The 22685-nt window shown below is 39.7% G+C and overlaps 1 pseudogene; it reads left to right on the top strand.

Annotated features, from left to right (window-relative positions):
- Window positions 1-797: 797 nt before the first annotated feature.
- Window positions 798-15392, top strand: LOC131409372 (alcohol dehydrogenase 1-like; annotated as a pseudogene).
- Window positions 15393-22685: the final 7293 nt, after the last annotated feature.

Genomic DNA, 22685 nt, shown 5'->3' with positions numbered 1-22685 from the left:
TTTATAGGTTGAGTGCCAAGGTGGAGAAGGCTTGTCCTAGACCCTTCTGTGCCTAAAACCACATGACATGGGTTATCAGGTTCCTTGAGCCACTAAATATCCATTTTTGCACAAAGCAGTTTGAGTTAGGTTTCTGTATGACTATTACAATTCTTTTCTAAATAATCTCTTTAATTTTGCTCTTTCATCTATGCTCATTCTTTTTCTGCTACCTTTCACCAGTCTTTATCATTCTTTCTAAACTTTTCTCTCTTCTCATCGTTTCTTAAGTCTTTCTTCATTATTCTTCCCCCAAAATCATGAAATTTGAAATCAGAAATCTTATTTAAGCTCTAGCTAAAATTAATCTTTTTGAAACTCAGTCTCCCCATCCATAAAGGGTTGATGTGAACAATCAGTCTAGAGGCTGGGTTAAGGGTAAAATGAGATTATGAATGTAGAACTTCCAAACCACGAAGTACCATATATATTATAGGAGAGGTGGTTATGTTTACTTCTTTCGTTTTGTTTTTCCTTCTAAAACCCTCATTTACTTTCCTTTTTTTCTTTCAATAATCCTCCTTCCTTTCTCTTCTAATTGTTCTCATCTTCATCCTTCCTTTCCCCACTTCACATCTTCCATTTTCCTTCTCCTCATCTCCTTCAATTTTTCATTTCTCCCCCTCCCCTCCTCCCCCGCTCCCCGATTGGTGTGTATGGCTACGAGTCACTCTGAGTGTGAGAATACTATAGTACTCAGTCTGAATTGGCGAGGGGCAGAGACAGAGGAGCTCTCCCATCTGCACCAGCCAGAGGGAATGATGGAGCAAGCTAAACTCTCCACAGAAAAGGCTAGCAAAGTAGGTCATGGTTTGCTCTTGAAATGTAGTCCCAGGTATGATCTTACTAGTAGGTAAAACTTTATTATCCACGGCTGTGTTGAAGTTATCATGGGAATACATGTGTACCATGCTTTATACAAGGGAAATATTCCTGGTAATTTGTAAGTCAATTTTTAAGAAATAAGATCATAACTGTGATAAAATAAGAACTATTACTATTTAAAGAAACATCTGATGAAATAAGAACTATTATTATTTAAAGAAACATCTTAATCAATCTTTCTGTAAAGTAAAAATATTCTTCTATAAAGATGAAATCCTCCTCCAAGTGCAGCCATCTATTAATATAGGAAAAAATGAATAGATAAATATCTAAGCTTGAACTGTATAGAGATTTAAAAATAAAAATGCAGTAAATGAATAGGAGTTATAAGACACAGAAACTAAGTACCAAGGTATGATAAAATGATATTTTATAAGAATGAATTTGATTAAAGAAGCAAAATTAATATTGTTTCTTTTGTCCTATATCCAAGGTAACATCCATCTTTTCTTATAATTTTCTTTGCATGATGAAGTCTAATCTTCTTTATAAATAAATGATTGATATTAGAAACTATAATGCAGAAATTTGGACTCTATAAACTGAACCGTGCTCCATAGATCATTTGACCAATATTAACGTCTGGTGCCATTTGGAATGCAGAAAAGAAATCCTCTAAGAGTAAAGTGCGTTAATCAGATGCTCGGTATAAAACAATTTTTTAAACAAAGACTGGGGCCGGCCCCATGGCTTAGCGGTTAAGTGCGCGCGCTCCACTACTGGCGGCCGCAGTCAGATCCGGGGCGGGCACCGACGCACCGCTTGTCCGGCCATGCTGAGGCGTGTCCCACATACAGCAACTAGAAAGATGTGCAACTATGACATACAACTGTCTACTGGGGCTTTGGGGAGAAAAGGGGGAAAAAAGGAGGATGATTGGCAATAGATGTTAGCTCAGGGCCAGTCTTCCTCAGCAAAAAGAGGAAGATTGACATGGATGTTAGCTCAGGGCTGATCGTCCTCACAAAAAAAAAAAAAAAAAAAAACAAAGACTGATTGTCTATCTATCTATTGATCTATCTCATAGATGACATGAGATATGTAGAGAGATATATACATACACCTGCATAACACCTACATATCTCTATAGATAGAGACATAGATATTACTGGTTTCACATTACATTTTATATTATTATTCAGATATATATACGTCTGTGTGTGGGATTGCTTTCAATGAATGAAGTAGATCATCTGCATTTCAAAGTGAGATAACCAGAATGACCAGTCAGCATAGTAGAAGTGAATTTAACTATGTATTTCACCCACTTCTAGTTCAATAGCAATAAGCCCACTTCATCATTTTATTACTTTTTTAATAGATTAGCACATGCCAGGCAGCCATTGCCTGGACAGAAAACGCCCCCAGTCCATTGAAGAGGTTGAAGTTGATTCACCAAAGGCTGGTGAGCTTCGAACTAAGGTAATATAAATGAGACTTTTAGCAGGTATGGATGTGGAAGTGTGCGTTTACAACAATTTTACAATTTTAGGAGAACAAATGGCATTTTCTGCTTAAAGATAAATAAGATTCCTTCTGCTTTATACTTAGATCCATATTACCATATATAATAGTGAGGTCATTTCATTTTGTTACAGTGGCACAAATATATATAAAAGCTGAAATATCATTAAATGCTTTAGATACACTGTTGTTTTTAAATACTTTGAAAATCAACACAGGAAATTATTGACACATAAACTTCCTATTTTTCTCACAATTACAAAATTATTCTGATATGCAGCTATATGATAGAGCAGACACTCTATTCCCAGTGGCCATAGCTAAGAAGACAGGGCTCCCTCCCCCCACCCAGCTCCCACCCATAGAGGTTCTACTCTATGTAGCTGACCTAGAATACTGGAGGCCAGATGGCCCCCTTCCTCACCATCCCTTGCTGGTATGTTCCACACCGCGAAGGGCAGGATGAGAAGAATTTGGGCTACCATTTGCTGGCTCATAGGGCTAAAGTGTCACTCCAGGAGAAACAAGCCAGCCACCACCCTCATCCCCAACTGTGATGCAGTAGCATAGAGGTTCTAACCAGGGAGAAGGGCAAGAAAGGAGGACGTAGCTGCAGCTCTGATGAGGAGGCTGACTTTATCTGGAAGACAGTGTGGAGGAACTCATGACTTAAGGCATTGTCAAAAACAATAGAGATCTTAGTGATGAGCAAATAAGAGAAGGCTAAACGCTCCATGACACTAGTAGCAACAAGTTTAACAGAGAGAGCCAGGGAAAAGAGACAATTAAAAGGGGCCCTGCTAAGACCACATTTGTCCCTGGGGTTCCAGAAGGCTGTGGGCATGCGCTAGGCTGCATCCACTCAGGAGCAACCAGAGTGGGCACTTGAGAGCTACTAGTCACTGGCTGAACATGGGGCAGACTCGAAAGCATTCCCCGAGATACACACAGATCCATCACCAAAGAATAAAAGCCTTACTGGCTCAAGGGCTTGAGCACAACCTTTGATCAGGTACTAGCAAACATTAAGCCATGCTGATCAGGAAAAATTGAAAGCCTGAGCATGATACCAGAGATTCTCCACTGGTGGAGAGTCAGGGTGAGGGGGAATAGACTTCACGGGATTAGTCTACATGAGCCACTAAACAAACCAACAAAAACAGTAATATCAATTGTTACAATCCAGAGGGAATGTTGGATGGAGGGGAAACTAATCAGAATCCAGAGATGCTACAGAATATTACCTAAAATATCCAGTTTTGAACAAAAATTGCAAGACATATAAAGAAACATGATAGTGTGACCTTTAAACAAGAAAGAGAGCAGGCAATCAAAATTACCTTTGAGAGGTCCCAGAGATTGGACTTAGCAAAGACTTCAAATCAGCTATTATAAGTATATTCAAAGAACTAAAGAAAACCATATTGAAATAGTTAAAAGAAAGCACGATGACAATGACTCATCAAAAAAGAGAATATCAATAAAGAAATAGAAATTAAAAAAATGGAGTTGAACAGTATATTCAATGAAGTGAAAAATTCACTGGAGGTGCTCACTGCTCACAGTAGATTTCAGCTGGCAGAAGAAATAATCAGCAAACTTGAAGATAGATCATTAGAGATTATACAAGCTGAAGAACAGAAAGAAAAAATGAAGGAAGAAAAATAAACAGCCTCTCAGAGACCTGTGGAATGCCATTAAGCATATCAACAGATGCATAACGGGTGTCCCAGAAGGAGAAGAGAGAGAAAAAGGGGCAGAAAAAAATATTGAAAGAAATAATTGCTGAAAACATTCCCAAATATGCTGGAAAACATTAACCTACATATCTAAGAAACTCAATGAATTCCAAGTAGAATAAACAGAGATGAACACCTAGACGTATCATAGCCAAAGTCTATGTTCAAAGAAAAAGGCAAAAAAAAAATCTTGAAATGAGCAAGAGAAAAATGACACATCACAAACCAGGAAACCCCAGTAAGACTACCAATTAACATCTGAAGCAATGAAGTTCAGAGGGCAGTGGCATGACATATTCTAAGTGCTTAAAGAAAGAAACTATCGACCAAAAATCCAGCAAAACCATCTTTCAAAAGTGAAGGTGAAATACATTTACAGATTTTAAAAAGACTGAGATAATGTGTTGTTAGCTGACTTGACTTACAAGAAATATTCTAGAAAGTTCTTCAGGCTGAATTACAAGGTGTAATAATTTTCCCTGTTAAGTGCAAATTTTACTTCATACATGAAATATTTCACCAAATCTAAAATTAACATTTATTCTTATTTTTTTGATAGTTATTTGTTTTTAAATTAAAACACAAATCAAGAAAACAAAACATCCAAACATCCATCAGTGGTATGATTTAATTCAACCTTTTGTAGATGTTTCACTTTATTAAAACTCACTTATTAGTTACTGAACAAAAATTTACATAAAACATTATTATATCTGAATATAACCAAAGGATAAAAGTTCAGACTTTTAGGTAATGAAGGAATATTTAAAAATATCCACTTCAGATGTCAAAGACACTAGGTAGCCCATTTGTTGGTAATAACTGAACCCACATTCTGAAATCTTAGAAACGCATGTATCTGGTTTACAACAAACATATGAGCTATGGGATTCTGTGAGACTCCGGTTCACTGCCACCTTTCAACATTATGGCTAAATGTTGTTAGCGGGGATGTTCCAGCTGGGATTCTTCTCTCACGTTCCAGAGAACTGCACTACATCCTGTCTGATCAGGACCCGGTACCATCCGCACTGGGATGTCTGCATCTTGATTTCAAACCTTTATTATTAGCCATACCACATTTTCAGTCTTTCAGTTTGCACTTGCTCAAAATCTAGCATTTTATGAACTGATCAATTGTCGATTGTTACCTGCAGAAAAATTTATTTCCATCCAATACATGCCGTGGAAACCTGGCTGCCTGCTTCCCCTGTCAACCAGGGGTAAATCATTTCTCACTCTCTCTCCTCTGAGCGCTCTGTCTCTCTCTTCTCCTTGGCATCTTTCGTGGTCACTGACAACGAACAATCCATTTTAAACACCCTTTGGTGGAAAATTACACTTCCTGCCAGAGTCAGATTTGGAAAAGTTTTTACCAGTGACCTTGGCTAGGATGCTTTCTGTGTAATGTTACTAAAAATTCTCAGTAGCAGCATTTAAGGAATTTCATTTCCTTTTCACTTTATTCCTGTTAGATATAGAGAGTCAATATCCCTTTCTTTACTAAATAAACAGTTAGTGATAAAATTCAAAAAACTTTTTAGCAGATTAAGTATAGCCTAAACTAACTAGCAAAGTGGTGATAGTGCTCTGCACGAATTAAAATGCTTAGAAAGAGAAACAGTTTCTTTCTTCAATCGACCCTGTCATCTTGTGACCATTTCACAATAGTGAGGGAGAGAAACAAATAGTGTGTTTCTTCTCATCTTTCTTATCCTTCTCATGGCATGTACTAGCTCATCTCCTACCAAGATCTGGCACCCAACACACTAAGGAGAATTGATCCATAATTGATACAGAACGCATAAAAAAAATTCCTGCCAGAGATGCAAGAGTATTCTAGTTTGTCCACATCCTGCATTTGGTATTATCAGTCATTTTAATTTAGTTCTTCTACTGGGTATATAGTGATATCTCATTATGATTTTAATTTACATCTGCCTGATGACTAATGAGTTTGAGCACCTTTCATATGCTCATTGGCCATTTGGATATCCTTTGTTGTGAAGTAGATGATAAAGTCACTTGTCCATTTTTGCTAATGAGTTGTTCTTTTTCTTATTGATTTGTTGTTTTTTTAACATATATATTCTGGATATGACCCCTCAGTTGATTGTAAGTGTTGCAAATTTCTTCTTCCAATCTGCGGCTTGCCTTTTCACTCTCTTAATGGTTTATATTTATGAAAGGAATTTCCTAGTTTTACTGCAGTCGAATTTACAAATCTCTTCCCTAATGGTTAGTGTTTTTCGTGTCCCAATTAAGAAACCATTGCCTGCCCCAAAGTCTTGAAGAATATTTCCTTGTTTTTGTCTAGAATCTTAGCTAGTTTTCACGTCACATTGAGATTTATAAATTTCCATCACCTGGGAGTGATCGTCTTGTGTTTATGGTGAGGCAGAGATCCTCATTTCATCTTATTTCTGCCTACATGTCAAATTGACCTGGCATCGTTTGAAAAGTCTGCTGACCCCACTGCACTACAGTACCATCTTTGTCATAAATCAAGTGACTAATATGTCTGGATCTCTTTCATGTCTTTTCTGCTCCATTGATCTATTGGTCTATTTTTTCTATCCTTGCACCAAAACCAAATGGCCTTATTGTTATAGATTGATAATAAGTCTTGATAGCTTCCAGAGTTAGTCCTATAACTTGTTCTTCTCCAAAATTTCCTTGACTATCCTGGACTTTTTGCACTGCTGCCATGAAATAACTCAGATTATTGTAATTCTGCATCACAATCCTTACCAAAATTGTCTGTAGACTTAGGCCTCAAATCTTTCTCTTCCAACTTATACATCATCTTCGAAAATTGCCACACTGGATTGTCAGACATGTTCATATAAAGATATAAAATAGAAGGGCATCATACTAAACAAGAAACTTCACTGTACAATTCACTTCTAAAATTTGGAAAAAGAAATAAAGGAAATGAGTCAGCATTGGACTGAACAATCAGACTGGCAAAAAGTATCAGAGCTCCAAGGATCAATGTGTGCTGAGCAGGAACAAAGTGCAATGGAGTGCAGCTTATATATGGCACCAGTAGAATTTGTTCATTTTTCTAGGTTAATTAGCAGCACAAAACGGGAGGATTTAGAAGATAATTAGAAAGAGAAGTGTTGACATCGCCAGCCAACTGTCCTCCTCTCCAGGCAATGTGGTGCTTATCAATTATCAATGCCCCCTCTCCCATTTCTCATTCAAATCTCAGTACAAGCTCAGCCCAAAGAACACCATCTTTCCACACACTGCTCTTTGGCACTGACAGACCCTTGAGGAACTGTTAACAGGGCTGCTTAATCATTGACCATCATACAGCATTCAAGTCCAAAAAGCTTTGTGAGGTTTTCTTTCCGATTATGATCTCTTGCTGAATTCCATATCTCATTGAAAAGCCCTGGTTAAGAAACCCTGCTTTCTTGTGTAATTCATGCAAATAAGAAAATTTTCCTACATAATTACTCACCATCAAAATACAACCATCAAAATTAGAAACTTAACATTGATATATTATTAATGTCTAATCACAGACTCCATTCAAGTTTTGCCGATTGACCAAATAATCTGCACTTTGATAAAGGACCCACCCTAACATCCCACGTTGCATTTAGTTTTCATATCCGTTTGGTCTCCTTCAATCTAGAACAGTTCCTCAATCTTTCCTTGAATATCATGGTATTGACACTTTTGAAGATTACAGTGCATTTATTTTGTAGAATGTCCCTCAGTTCAGTTGGTGGGATATTTTCCAATTAGACCAGGTTATGCACTTCTGGCAAGGGTGTCACTGAAGGTTTATCATTACATCCTATCAATTGATACATGATTTTGATTTATCCCATTAGTAGTGATCTTTTTTATATGTTGTGCCCAGCTTTTCTAGATGTCCTTAGTAGGAAGTTGAATCTGAACGATCCTAGCTCACCGTAGCCGGAAGCTGAACTACCTGTGTATAATTTTTAACTTATACTTGATGACAATCTTACAAGTTAAGTACAAGTGTTATAATTATACAAATGAGGTACTTGGTGTTGATTTTTTTAACTAGCAAATTGAAATAGGAAAAAAACAGAACATGAAGTTCATTCAGAGTACAAAAGATGAGAGAACAGCCTAAAATACTTTGGAAAACAAAAAAGGGTGGAGAGGAGGATTATTTTAGTTAAGGGAAGTAAAACTAGCAAGTGTTAATGGACAGGTAGATTTTGCTCAGAGAACTGAATAAGGGGTTGAATACAATAACCTGGACACGTGATCAGTCAGAGATTTCCTATGGTCAGAACCAAGGTGGAGAGACTTGAGCTGGCCAGGACAGCTATTTTGACCAAAAACTTGAGGAAACAGATGGGGAAGACAGACAGAAAAATGTCTTCCCCCTCCAAAGATCAGGAAGGAATAAAAGAAATAGGTCAGCATTGGACTGAACAATCAGACTGCCCAAAAGTATCAAAGCTCCAAGGATCAATGGGTGCTGAGCAGGAGAAAAATAGTCAAGACAATATCTGGGTGGAAGTCGTTGGTGCTTTAGACATGTACCAAGTGAACAGTGTGTGACATGAGAGGAACTTGCGATTTGCCACCAACTCCATTCAGCGGTGGGATCTCTTCACGCTGGAGGAAAGCTAACCGACATTTGTACTGGAATCACTGGGGAAGGAAACCAGTTATAAGGAGGAGAAGGAAAGAAAACTGTGAACCAAGGCATAGTCTTCAAAGAAAAGGCGTTCCCACTTGTCCTTTGTGATACTAGCCGTGAGCCGTGAACTAGTGTGCCAGGACCAGGACAGGAACTGGACGAGAAAAGCCTCCTGTTTTGGCGTCTTCTATTGGGGAGGGTGGGGGAAGGCAGGGAAAGGAGGGCAGTGCAGGGAGAGAAGCATGAGTTCGGTACTAATGAGTTTGGTATTACCCAGGAATTCCTTCTGTTTGAGCACAGGTTTCAGAATAGACCATAAAGTTTGGGTTGTTTGCTGTATCACAACCCATAGAACACATAGTTCTTCTTGGCAAAAAGCTAAAAAGTACTTCACTGGTGTTTGTGATGTTCAAGAGGCCTAGGGAAAATTATACGGAAACAAACTGAGGGTTTTTGGTCCTTTTTCTGAAACGGCTATACCACATGGGCACAATCAATAACATGTCAAATTTACAGCCCAGGCCTTGAACAATATACTCTACTTCTAGATTTGGAAATACTCGTTTTTCAGAAAGATCTAATTTTAAGACAAGGCATTTTATCTCCAATCATTTAATCACCTTTCTGATTCTATCTTCTGGGCTCTGTGGTTCTGATTTGCACATCCTAGAAGGGAAAACAGAGTTCCTTTTCCTGTGATTTGGGGCAATGAGGGAGCTGGAGTTGTGGAGAGTATTGGAGAAGGTGTAACCAGTGTGAAACCAGGTAGGTAACCAGGCAAGATATGTACCAACCCAGTAAATTCTTTCCTAACTCACTCCCTGGCATTTCCCCAAAACCACCATAAAGATAGCCAAACTCATCACCTATTGACAAAAACGTTTAAATACATTGACATACCAGATTAAAAAATAGGCAGTCTGAGATCCAGAAGCTTCCAATTTTGTGTTTGACTGAAAGGACTCAAAGAAACAGAATTTTTCTCCACTCACTTCCACAGAGATTGTCTCTAGTCTGCCTATCCCAAGTTAAACTAAAAATTGCAAATATATGCACTATTTGGAATATCCTGAGATTAAAAGTATGTATAATTAACAGCTTCCCCCCCCCCCACACACACACACACTCTCACACACACAGTCTCACACACTGTGTGACAAACTTTAAAGACAAACTTTAAATTGTCTGAAGTAGGCATCATCTATAATAAAGTTTCCTCCAGAATATGTAGATACTTCCTCCACACTGGATATAGTTCATTTCAAACACTTTGCAAGATGCTTTACAATATCACATATTATTCTAACAGCAAACATATGTCATAGATATTTTATGTATGAGCAAGTAGAAACTTTGGCAAATTAATCATCTTATTCAGCTGATTGAGCTACTTAATGGCAAAGCTAGGATTAAAACACAGGCTGCCTCACCTCACACTCTGGGCTCTTAATCAACGATATCATGTCTCATAATGAGTATTAATTCTAGCATTAACACTAGAGTATTCATTCATTCTTTCAACAAATATTTATTAAGCGCATACTAAGTGAAACACTCTGCTAGGCTCCTGGGATAGAACACTAACCAAAATAGACAAGCCTCATACCACAGATATTGGTGTCATTCTCAGACTTGGGTCTCTATTACCTGTGAACCTCAATGTTATTAGAGACAAATTCTCAATTTTTATTTTGTATTTTGAAGGTCCACTTGCATTAAAATTGATCTTTTTCCAATCCAAAGTGAAATGATAATTACCTTCAAAAGATAATAAGTATCATTACAACACATTGGCAAAATCTACTACAAACAACGTCCTGTCAATAAACATGGTGTTTGCGGCATTCCAAACCTCCGCCCAAGCTGGTGATCACTTCCTTTGTTCTTCTTTCCTCGGGAGACAAAGTCTCAGTGTTCTCTCTTCCTGAGTGCAGAGAATGCAGCTCCTGCTTACACCCCAAGGGCAACTTGTGCGTGAAAGAAAAGTTAGTTCCAATTTCTTGGCCCTCTTTTCACCCAATTTGCTTTCACTCAGACAGGTGTTGACCGGGAGCTACAATCCTGTCTTTCTCTCCTTGTCACTTTACGTCTCTGGGAAATAGTGCTCTTTCTCCAACTGGATTAACGTTAGATGCAACCAGCAGGTTTACCTGCAGAGGAGGTAAGATTTGTCATCTTTTTGGCACTAGCGCATTCACTGAATACACTCTTGTGCATGAAATTGCAGTGGGGAAAATTGATGCTGGTGCTCCCGTGGATACAGTCTGTATCGTGAGCTGTGAGGTGCCCACAGGCTTTGGAGGTGTGTTTAACATGGCAAGGGTAAGAACGTACTTCTGTGTTGTTTTTCAGTGACTCTGTCTACATCCTGGGAGCCAGGCAGTCAGAGAGCTTCTCCCATCAGAGAAAACCAAAGTGGCTTTTTTTCTTCCGAATTAACACTGGAGCATCAGCTTTGCATGGCTAATAGAGGTTTATCTTGTGCATTTGTAGGTCACCCCCGGTTCCACCTGCGTGGTCTTTGGACTTGGAGGAGTCGGCTCAGCCATTGTCATGGGCTGTAAAGCCTCTGGTGCCTCCAGGATCATTGGGGTTGACATCAATGGGGAGAAATCTCCCCGGGCAAGAGCATTAGGAGTCACTGATTGTCTCAACCCTCGGAACCTCAAGAAGCCTATCCAGCAGGTGGTGGTGGAAATGACGGGCTTTGGTGTCAACTTTGCCTTCAAGGCCATCGGACCCGTGGATACCATAGTATGTGGGCTTGGGGCACAGTGAGGGGGAGCTGCATGTCAACATGTGGCTACACATTAAATTAACTTTACGAAGACATGAAATTAAGGTTTGAGCACATGCTTACATGCCTTGCGCTGTGCTGAGATATTTACATACTTTATCCCATTTAATCTTCATATCATTTTATGAATTAAGTACTAATCCTCATGTTTAAGATTGAAAAATTTAATTGTGATTAAGTTAAAGCAGCTTGCCTAAGATCTCCCGGGGGGATACCACGTACTATTCTATTCTATATTATTTCTCCCATATAGCTACCCTAAGAATATGTTTTAGAATTGTGAGTCAGAAGAGGTGTGATTTGAGGAACTGAGATGCTAATCAGTCTCTTTCTGAAATTAGGTGGCGGCTTTGGAGTCATGCCATCCGAGCTACAGAGTGTGCGTGATTATCAGAGCAGCACCCTCGAATTCACAACTCTCCTTTGACCCAGTGCTGATTCTCTCTGGGAGAACCCTGAAGGGTGGCATTCTGGGAGCTAGGTTTTTGTTTTCACTCCACCTTTTCCAGAAACCTCAATACCTGCATTCTCCTTGGCAAGAAACAGAAGGGTAGAAGGTAGGAAAAATATTCCTCTATGAAAGGAAATAGAAGACAATTTGTAAAATAGAAAAGCAACCCTTAACCTTTCCTACAGGTGTTTATTACCTGTGGGAGCAAAAATAGATTAAGATTGTGACATTATTAATAAGATATAGAATAGTCACATTTCAGGCTGCTCATTGGGACCCAGGTCTTCATAATTGGTGCAGAGTCATCTTACATCTCCAAGTCACTCCCCAGCAGAGGATAAGACCGGAAGGAAATCTCACTCTATTGACCCTCAATTCTCACCTTAATCACCCTAATTTGCTATTTAAGAATAAAACAGACAACTCTAATGTGGCGAGTTGACTCTCTCTTTCCCAAACAACACCTCCAAACCCCTCTCTCGCCACGCCTCACACCCAGACCCAGTATGCTTCCAGACCGGCACTGTGCAAGAGAATTTTCTGCAATGATGGAATGTTCTATAGCTGTGTTGTCCAATTCAGCAGCCACGAGCCATATGTAGCTATTGAACACTTGAAGTATGGCTAGTGCACCTGGAGAACTGACTTTTTAATTATATTTAATTTTAATTAATTTAAATGTAAATAGCCACATATTTTGAACTTATTTAGAACATGTATTTAAACAGCCACCCTATTAGACAGCACAGCTGACTTTTGCTAGAATGCTCAGATAAGATTAATCTGAGGGAATTATGGCATGGAGCTTGAAAGCATGAGCTCTGCTGTCAGATCACTTACTAGACATGTGACTTTAGCAAGTTATTTAAACTCTTTAACTGCCATCCCATCACTGAAAAGTGGGGTAAATAATAGTTCCTTTCTTTCCCGATACGATGAGAACTAAATGAGAAAATGCAGGTAAAGCACTAGGCAAACACGCTGACACATATTGGGCACAAAATTAACGTTGAATTTTAGCAGTAACAACAACGAGGAACAGCAGCTTATTGGCCCAGACAAAAGATGAGGAGGAAGGCACCTGTATTGCAAAAGATACTGGAGGATGTTTTGCTGTTTTAAACTATCTGGGGGCTCTTTCCTTTCCTCATTGGTGCAGCTTTGCACAACTTGACTGAATGTAAATAAAACTGGATTAGTATGTGGATATCAAATACTAGAGAAAACTTTGCCATTGATCAACCTCCCATTATGAAAGTTTCTTTTTCTAGAAACTCTAGATGTCTGAATTTTCCACTTCAAATAAAAACTCAATTTAAAAAGTAAACTATTTCAAAAGTGATTGGGGGGGCCGGCCCGGTGGCACAAGTGGTTAAGTGCGCATGCTCCGCTGTGGCGGCCAGGGGTTCATCGGTTTGGATCCTGGGCATGCACCAACGCAAGGCTTGGCAAGCCATGCTGTGGCGGCGTCCCATATAAAGTGGAGGAAGATAGACATGGATGTTAGCCCAAGGCCAGTCTTCCTCAGCAAAAAAAAAAGAGGAGGATTGGCAGATGTTAGCTCAGGGCCGATCTTCCTTACAAAAAAAGAAAAAGTGATTAGGCCGCTGCTGGGAGTGACTAAGCATAATTGACACTGATATTTCTTCTCAGTGCTGGCCGTCCTTGGCTTCACTAGAGGAATTTATTCTCGTTTTCTACAACTCCTCGTTATGTATCTGTCATGTCTCCTTCCTCCAACACTATATGCAAACACACTGAGGAAAGTCACTCTTAATAAGGTTCTCATTCTGGACAGAAACATCTGTGATGGTTTTTTCCTTTCATTCACTTATGTACTGACAAGATTCTAAGTTACTCAAAATCCTGCATACCAATTACGTAATACCCACGTATTTTAGTACAAATTGTCCTATTAGGCAACATAAAATATTTGTAGCCAGGGATCTGATACAGAGTACCAACTCCCTTTTTAAAAAAGAACTGAACCTTTTTCTTTTTTACCATGTCTTAACATTTCATAATAGCCTTAAATGCAATTTTACACAGCATTTATAAAGAACATAATGTTGTAGAAACAGAACTCTGCTAGGAACATAAAGATCTGGGTTCTAGGTTCAGCTTTGCCACGTTCTAGATGTGCTTCGGTGTTTAAAATATACCCAGGATTTGATTTAGTCCAATATGGTAAAATGACAGACACAGAGACAACTTGAAAGGAGAGTTTATTCATCATAGTTCCCAAGAGGACGGAGCGTGCCATGCCATGCAGGGCCACATGGGGAAGAACCAGGGTCAGTCGGGAGACGGAAAGAGCTAGGGGAAAACATGGGCCAGAGACATTACTGTGGAAAAGGCAAGGCAGGGTAGACAAGCTAAGCAACTTTCAATGGATTCTGGACTATAGAGGTGGTCCCTACTTATCTGGTAATTGGTCCTGGGGTGATTTAGGGCAGTAGATAGTGTCCCAATCTGATAAAAGGAGTTGGATGGGGGATTGGTTGGTTTGTATATCAAAGGCGTACTAAAGCAAGCTGTTGTCTCTAGAAATTAGCTAACACAAGGCCCCAAGATATCGAAGCATCACAAAATACAGAAAATGAAAAACATTATAAATATAATCAGTGAAAAATATTTAACCTCTCTAAACCTCAGTCCCTCAAAGTTACAAAAACAGGGAAAATAATGCCTGCATCTGTGTTACTCATGGTGATCAAATAGTAAACGAGATCTAGGCAGGGTGCCACCAGCATCTTCTGCAACTATTCTACTACACTACTCTCCAAAACCCCACTAGAGAAGTAGAGAAATTTATTTCTGAGGTTGAAAGGTTAGGTTTGTGAAGAAGATATATCTAGAGCCTCAGGTGGAGGGAGAAAGTGGTAACTCAAATCACAACAGCTGGAAGGTAAGCTGCTCTAGGAAATCATTAGTGCCCTGAAGGCAAAGGAGAGCTGTGGGCTGATGGCCCGTGATCATGACCGCACTGGGTCCACTCCACAGTCCATATAGCCCTCAGAGGGCTCGTCTACAATGCTAGGTAATCTCAATATCCTGAGAACTCTCTGGATTCTGCTATGGAATTAAATTACCTTGCTTTGATGATTAGGAAAAGGATCAAAAGGTAAATGGTTTACTATCTCCCATGAATGCTTTTGCCAACTTTATGCGTAAACAGTTCATTTGATTCTTTCGTTGGTTTTGATTTTTCTCAAATCTCATTATTGTTGACATTTTCTTCTACAGAGGTTAAAAGCAGAGACTCTATTCCTAAACTGGTAACTGACTACCTGCAAAAAAAAAATCAACATAAATCCGCTTATAACCCATAAGTTGCCTTTTGAAAGAATCAACAAGGCATTTGAATTGCTCTGAGAGGGAAACTGGTGAGTATTTCTGTGTGAGTGGGGTGCGTGTCTGTGTGTATGTGTGAGAGAGAGATGTATCTATGTGAGCTATCTGATACGTGTGACTCTTACATCCAAAATTTTATGAAGAATGAGGTCTCAGATCAAGTACCAAAGAGGATGGTTGTGGGAAACAGTTTAGAGAACGACGGTGAAAGAGCGTTGTCAGTTGTGAGGAGCCCTCAGCCCTTTACACAGTCACTGTGTGACCTCTAATGGCTACCTTTACCCATGTCACTGTCCTCATCCATAAATGGGGATAATGATACCCCCTCTTGAGAGGGAACACTATTAAGCTCAAATGTGAAAAGAAAAAGGAAGGTCCAATGAAAGATAAACTACTACAAAAGTACATTGCAATAAAATTTTCATTGTTATTTGCTTGAGTACTGATATATATGACCAAGAAACTGAATTCCAACTTAGCAACATACGATGACTAACACAACTTTGAAATGATCTTCGCTTGCGACAACATGGATGGAATTTGAGGGTATTATGAAATGATCTAACTTCCACCAGAAAATTAATTCTTTATTTACAAGATGCAATTTGTGCTGCTTTTGTGGGTTTATTTTAAATCAATAGTTTACTATTTGATGTTTCAGAGGTATTTCTACTCACCATACATTCATTAAGTGTCTAATAACAACACTGTGCTAGTCCCACTGGAAAAACAGAGTTGAATGTAATCATTGCCTTCAAGTCATTGATGGTCCAGTGCTGGAGTGTAAGACACTGTATCCATCAATAACTGCAAGATAGGGCTGGATATGATGTCTGGCCAGAAAACCCAAGACTGGATTCGAGGCAGAGAGACCTCATTTCTGACTGGGAGAATGAGAAGCCCTAGGGGAGCATGTCACCCCTTAGCTGGGCCCAGAGCTTATAGAACTGTAATATGACATCTGGGTAAAAGGCACTGTAGAAATTGGAACTGTGTACAAGAACCCATAAAAGAGAGAACAAAACTTGCATATAGTAAGTAGTAAACAATCCAGTTGGCAAGCACCAGATTGTGTTTAAGTAGAGTAGTGAGTGTGGAGGTCCTGATCACAAAATGTTTTCTACATAAACAAGTAAGAGTGGGAGAATGTTTCCATCTAAAGAGAAGTGGGTTTCCCTAGGATACTATCTTGCCTTTCCTGGGCATTACTCTATGATATTGCTATGCTAGAAGTGACTGACAGAAATCAACAATAGCTTTTGTTGAAATTATTGATGTGCACTGAGTACGTTGACTGAAATCAGTCGAGTTCCAAAACATCTGAAAAATATAGGTATTGGATTGTTTGACCTTGAAGTCACTTTCCAGCTCTGTGATGCCACCTGTGCTTCTATGCATGTTGAGTGCAGAGCTGACGAGACTAGGATTATGAGTTCTAAAATGCTGTGACCCAAAGAGATTTATAGAACTTTGAAACTGACCCTTAAGTAGCTCTTCAAAAATCTTTAGCTAAATATTCACTTCCTATACTCAGGCGGTATTCAAATAAATGTACCCATTGGTCGCCAATAGTGAGAGATATTGAAATCACTTGTCACTAGTCCTAGAAAAACAAAAACAATCCACATTATTGACAGTGGATTAGAAGCTTCACCTTCGTAGGAAAAAGATGAGCATGGTGGGAATTTAGCAAAATTGCAGGATTCTTCTCCATTTGAAGCATGCAGCTAACACAATGTTTCATACAATGGTGTATATGAGAAAATCTAAACTGACAGTCATAGAACACATAGATTTTCAAGCATTTTAAATTTAATATTCTCAAAAAAATTTAAAGACAAAGGTCACCAAAACTGTGGGGGAAAATGCTAAAGGTGAAGATAGTTTCCTGAGGAGATGGGATAGGCGTTGATGCTAATTTAATGGCAAGCATGCGTTTATTTACAGGATGGTCGCTTTTGCAGAGTTCACAAGCACATAAAAAGATCAGAAGAGCTGCCATTTCTGCCCTTCACATTAACTACGACTAATAGGTAGTGACTACAAGTAAGCCTCAGATCTTAATTTAAAATAGTTATCTTCCCTACGTTGAAACCCGATTTCAGAACTTGACCCTAAAAAAAGGCAGTTTTCTCCAACATATTCACCAAGTCCTTAAACAATTTACATTGCTGAATTGTACTATCAGGAAATGTTACCTCTCTTTATATTTACTTTATTGGAATTGGCTTGATAATTATTTATGATTTAGAAACATTAGACTTTGGCACCAATGGTAAAATAAATTAGCATTACCCTGTGTAATATTTACAGTGTATGTGGTAATAGAACAAAACAGAGTGCAGAGAACCTGAGATAAACTTTCATGAGGAAAAAAATGCAGACCAAGCCTCTGGGTTTTATGCAAAGACTCCTGGGCTAGATTATTATTAACCTTCCCCAACCCACTAGCAGAGGCCATTTGTAGAAACCTTTGTGCAAAGGGACCTGTTGAACTTAGCTTTCAGTGGGTATGGGCAGGTGTAACCTCTGAGGGCATTTGGCTGTCACCTTCATTTTTTTTTTTTTTTTTGAAGTCGGATTATTTTTTTTTCTTTAAAGATTTTATTTATTTATTTATTTTCCCCCAAAGCCCCAGTAGATAGTTGTATGTCATAGCTGCACATCCTTCTAGTTGCTGTATGTGGGACACGGCCTCAGCACGGCCAGAGAAGCGGTGTGTCGGTGCGGGCCCGGAATCCGAACCCAGGCCACCAGCAGCGGAGCGTGCGCACTTAACTGCTAAGCCACGGGGCCTCATTATAGGAGGAAGAAAATCAAGACCCAGGGACGTGCAGTGCAGTGACCTACGAGGATCACATAGCCAGTTGCCAGCTGAGCAAATTCTCCTGCCTTCTTTCTACTCCTTCTCTACATCTTCCACAGTACTCTCACATCTTGTCATTTCACCCCTTGCACACAGTCCCTCAATCACACTGAGCACCTTTCAATCTTCCCCCACCCCTGCCCCTCAAAGGATGATGCCAGGCTCCCTGGTCTCCGACCCTTCACACATGTAGTTCCTTGTTCTGGAACCCATCCATGCCCAAACCCCGCCCCCACCAAACTCCACGTTCCTTAACTCCAGCCATTGTCCAAATCACAGTCTAGCAAGGCCTCTGAGCTCCCAGAAATCTAGGTCACATATACTTCCTCTCTGTTCCCATTGCACCCTCTACTTCCCCCATTACGACGTGTCAAACACCCTAATGTAATTATCTGATCAATTATTTGTTTGCGATATTAGACTGTGGATTCTTTGAGTACCATATTCATCGTCATTACCCCAGCATCAAGTACAATGCCTGAAACATTAGAGTTGCTGAGTAAAAAAATTCTGTTTAAATGAATGAATAAATAAGAACATGAATTAATGAGCCAAGGGCCCTAATACAAATGCATTTAGAAGAGACGAATTAGAATACCGCACCCATCTAGGGAAGCTGCCGACACGCAATGTATAACACATATTATTCTTCCTAACAGAGAACTATTTCACAGCTATTAAAAGCAGGGGTGTAGCACCACAGGAAATGAGGAATAAAACTAAGTAAATGACATTGGAAGTGGAATACTGTGATGGTCCTCATGTAGCCACTCACAATTAGAAAAGCGGAGAGGCTATGGGAATCCTCCCTTTCCCACCAGAACAGTTCATGGCCAGCTGAAGGGTGATTAAAAGTCATGGAGTACAGTGGACTCTGTAACTGCGGATCCAAATGAGATGACCGCTCAGGGCTCGCAATCTGTCTTTCCTTATTACCTCTGCCTCTGTCACTAAAATCAGACCTCGTGGTTGCCAGTTACCCGCTGGACTTGATTCAGGAGACATTTTCTGGTGGCCATGGGGAAATGGGGAGACATAACAAATGGGGGTGGGTAGACAATTTGTGTTTTAACATACTCATGCTGTAATCATTTTGTCCTTCCCACATTTATGGAGGCAAGTCCGTCATTTCCATGTTTGATTTTTTGTGTTTCAGCATCTGCTGTGTCCTCTTGTTTTGAGATCCCAGATAATAAAAATGGAGCATGAACATCCTCAGCAATGCTCTTTTCTGCCTTTTTCACCACCTCGATGACTTAAATGCAATATAAAGAACCCAAAACTGGAAAGAGGGCACTTCTGGAATTTTAAGAAATGAAACTGCTATAATAAAATAAACTATTTTGAACCTGATATTTACATTTCAGCCTAAACCTTGAAAAGAAGAAACAAGAATTAGTGATGAAAAGCGTCTTCTATCCATACTAATGATCTTACTTTAAATTTGTTATATTATGAATAAGCTTCAATGGACAGCTTGTATGTTTTTAAAACTTATTTTTGGCATGGAATCCTTCTCCACCATTCTATACCTTGCTGAGTTGGCCTGTTATGGAAAGAACTTCTACCAATAGTTTGCCTTTGTGGGCAAGTAGTGGGAAGAAAGGTAACCAATTTTTTGAGTCTGAGTTTGACATACATTGGGCCATATTTTCCTAGTTGAAGGATGGAAGGGTTGTTAACCGTGCCTCAAAAGTGGTAAAACTCCTTGACACTCAATCTTACCTGCCTTTCTCAAGCAAAAACAAATCTTTTCTATTTCTTCTCAATATGCTGTTCTCACGTGGTGGGCCTGCGGTCTTGGGGGTGGAGCAGAATCAGTCGCCATTCCCTTTCTCTCCTCCGTTTCCCCAGCCTGTGATTGAATAGATAAATCTGGCCACTGTTTAGTACTGTAATTTGGTCCCAAATTGGCTGCAGTTTTGGTGGCCAATTCCATCAACCAAAAACCTTGGATAAAGAAAGTGTGGCTGGCAGGATTCACGCAAAAAATTGCAACTCAAAATCTTTAATGATGGCATAGTTATAAAAGCAATTAAAAAATGGTTGTTTGGCTCTACTCTTTGGCTATACTATTGGCTAGATTATATGAAAAACATTCTTGGTAGGAAACCCCAAGAAATGTAAAATAATATGCAACAAATATCCTTTCAAATGCATGTTTGAGCTAAAAAGAAGTAGGGGATGTTCCAGGGGAGCAGGAAGCCAAATTAGAAATGAGCAGCGAAGTTACACCTGACTTGATGGGTTTTGCTGATCCAAGGAACTGTGGGGTAATAAGGGCAACACAAATAACGTGCAGCCTTGGACCCGACACGATGTGGGGAGCTGGAATGGAAACTCATGCATACCCCACATCTTCCCAGGGCTACAACTTCAAATAAACCAGAGGGCCTAGTGAATATTCTACCCACCAGCAAAAGAAAACAACAGGTATAAAGGTTTTTTTCATAGCCTTGGAGAGGGAAAGTCTCTTACCATATTTTGTGAAAATAGATGGGCCCTCAGATGAATTAAATGTGAATTTATTCTAACTGCTTCGTAGGTGGAAACCCCAAGCGAGGAAATTTTTATGTAGTGGTTCTGAGTAGGTCACATTCTAGGTCACCTGACTAAAAATATATTGTGAGATTGTGAATCAGAAGCTCAATCAATTCAAAACATGTCAGAAAAAGACAAAAATAAAAAAGGAGTAGAAAAAGCAGAATGAAAAGAAAGTAAAAAAATACATGAAGAATTCTAAAAATATCAGCATTCAAAATAATATAAATGGATTAAACTCACTAGTACCAAAAGAAATAATAAATGTTAAATGTTAACTGCAAATAAATGTTGAACTTTAGTTAGTAGGTTTATTGTCAGTAGTAATATGGATACTATGATCTTTAAAACTTAATCGTTATAATATTAAAAGATAAGTAAGTAAATGTATTACATTTATTATAAGTCAAGAGTTTTACCATAAAAGAGATATAGGGGGCCGGCCCCATGGCTTAGCGGTTAAGTGCGCACGCTCCGCTGCTGGCGGCCCGGGTTCGGATCCCGGGCGCGCACCAACGCACTGCTTCTCCGGCCACGCTGAGGCCGCGTCCCACATACAGCAACTAGAAGGATGTGCAGCTATGACATACAACTATCTACTGGGGCTTTGGGGGAAAAAAAATAAATAAATAAAATTATTGGAAAAAAAAAAGAGATATAGGTACAAAGGGAGCCTGGGAGAATTGTTGCAACTGAAATGCTCAAAGACTAAAAAGATTATGTCCAGAAAACTGAGGAGCAAGCAGAATGCTGCTCCCACTGGTCAAATTTAGGACAATTCGAGCATCAAAAAGAATAATGTCCTTCATTGGTTATAACACATTGAATTTTTTAAAATAATTTCATAGAGGACTTCCACTTCTGGGAAGATGGAATAGACATATTCCCTCGTCCTTCCAATAAGAACAATAAAAAATCCTGGACATTATACATAAAACAAACATAAGAAGATTCTAAAAAGTGGAGAGAAGGCAGAAAGGCTAGAGACCTGGAGATCCAAGGAAGCATATGGGTGTAAGTTCCCTGGGTCTTCTTTATGCCTCATATATCCCAGACTTGGAGCTGATGAAGCCAGAAACCTTGAAACACCAACAGGCACAGACAAAACGTGGCCCCAACAAAAGCCTGCTCTCTCTAGCCAGAAAATTAGGAAAGGGGCAGCCTGGCAAGACAGAAAGCTTTTAGATATTAGCTGCTCTAATCCCATCAAACTCCACTGAAAAACTGTGGCCCCATCCGTACCCATGAAGCAAAATCTGAGTAGGGAGCTTCGACCTTCAGGGAGTAGGGAGCTTCCACCTTCAGACCATAAGGAGGCACCAAACCCCCACCCACCCACCCGGGTGCTGTCAGAGAAGGCAAAGGAATGATCTGGGAATTTTAACCTTTGTTTTTGCTAGTGCCATCGACTCTTTAGCCACCCTGTGTGCAGCAGAGCAGAACCCTGCCTGGTATTTTTGCACCGTCCTCTCACCTTCTAGTGCTGTATCTGCCAGTACTCCGCTGCTATTCATAGGGTTTTCAGGGACAACGTTTTTGGAAGTAGGTGGCCGGGTCCTTCTTCCTAGTCTTAGTCTGTAAGCTCTGTTGAAACTTCTCCACCATGGGTGACCCTGCTGGTATTTGAAACCCCGGGGGCATATCTTTTGCCATCACAGCAACATGCGGTCACCACAGTATGACAACCGACAGACGGGTGGTATGGTTCCCTGATAGGAAGTGAACCTGGGCATGGTGGTGACAGCACTGAATATTAACCACTAGACCACCAGGGCTGGACACTTCAACCCTACCTTGCAGTAATGAGCACCCATGCCATAATGTCAGTGGGGAGCCTAAACCTCCATGCCCACCCAGCAGTAATGAGGTGTCCCCTCCCCCTCCTTCCTAAGGTGGTGTTAGAGGAG

The sequence above is a fragment of the Diceros bicornis genome, chromosome 8 (assembly GCF_020826845.1).
Source record: "Diceros bicornis minor isolate mBicDic1 chromosome 8, mDicBic1.mat.cur, whole genome shotgun sequence".
Lineage (NCBI taxonomy): Eukaryota > Metazoa > Chordata > Mammalia > Perissodactyla > Rhinocerotidae > Diceros > Diceros bicornis.
Note: the sequence above shows the minus strand (reverse complement) of the source record. Positions and strands in the feature narration are given on the sequence as shown.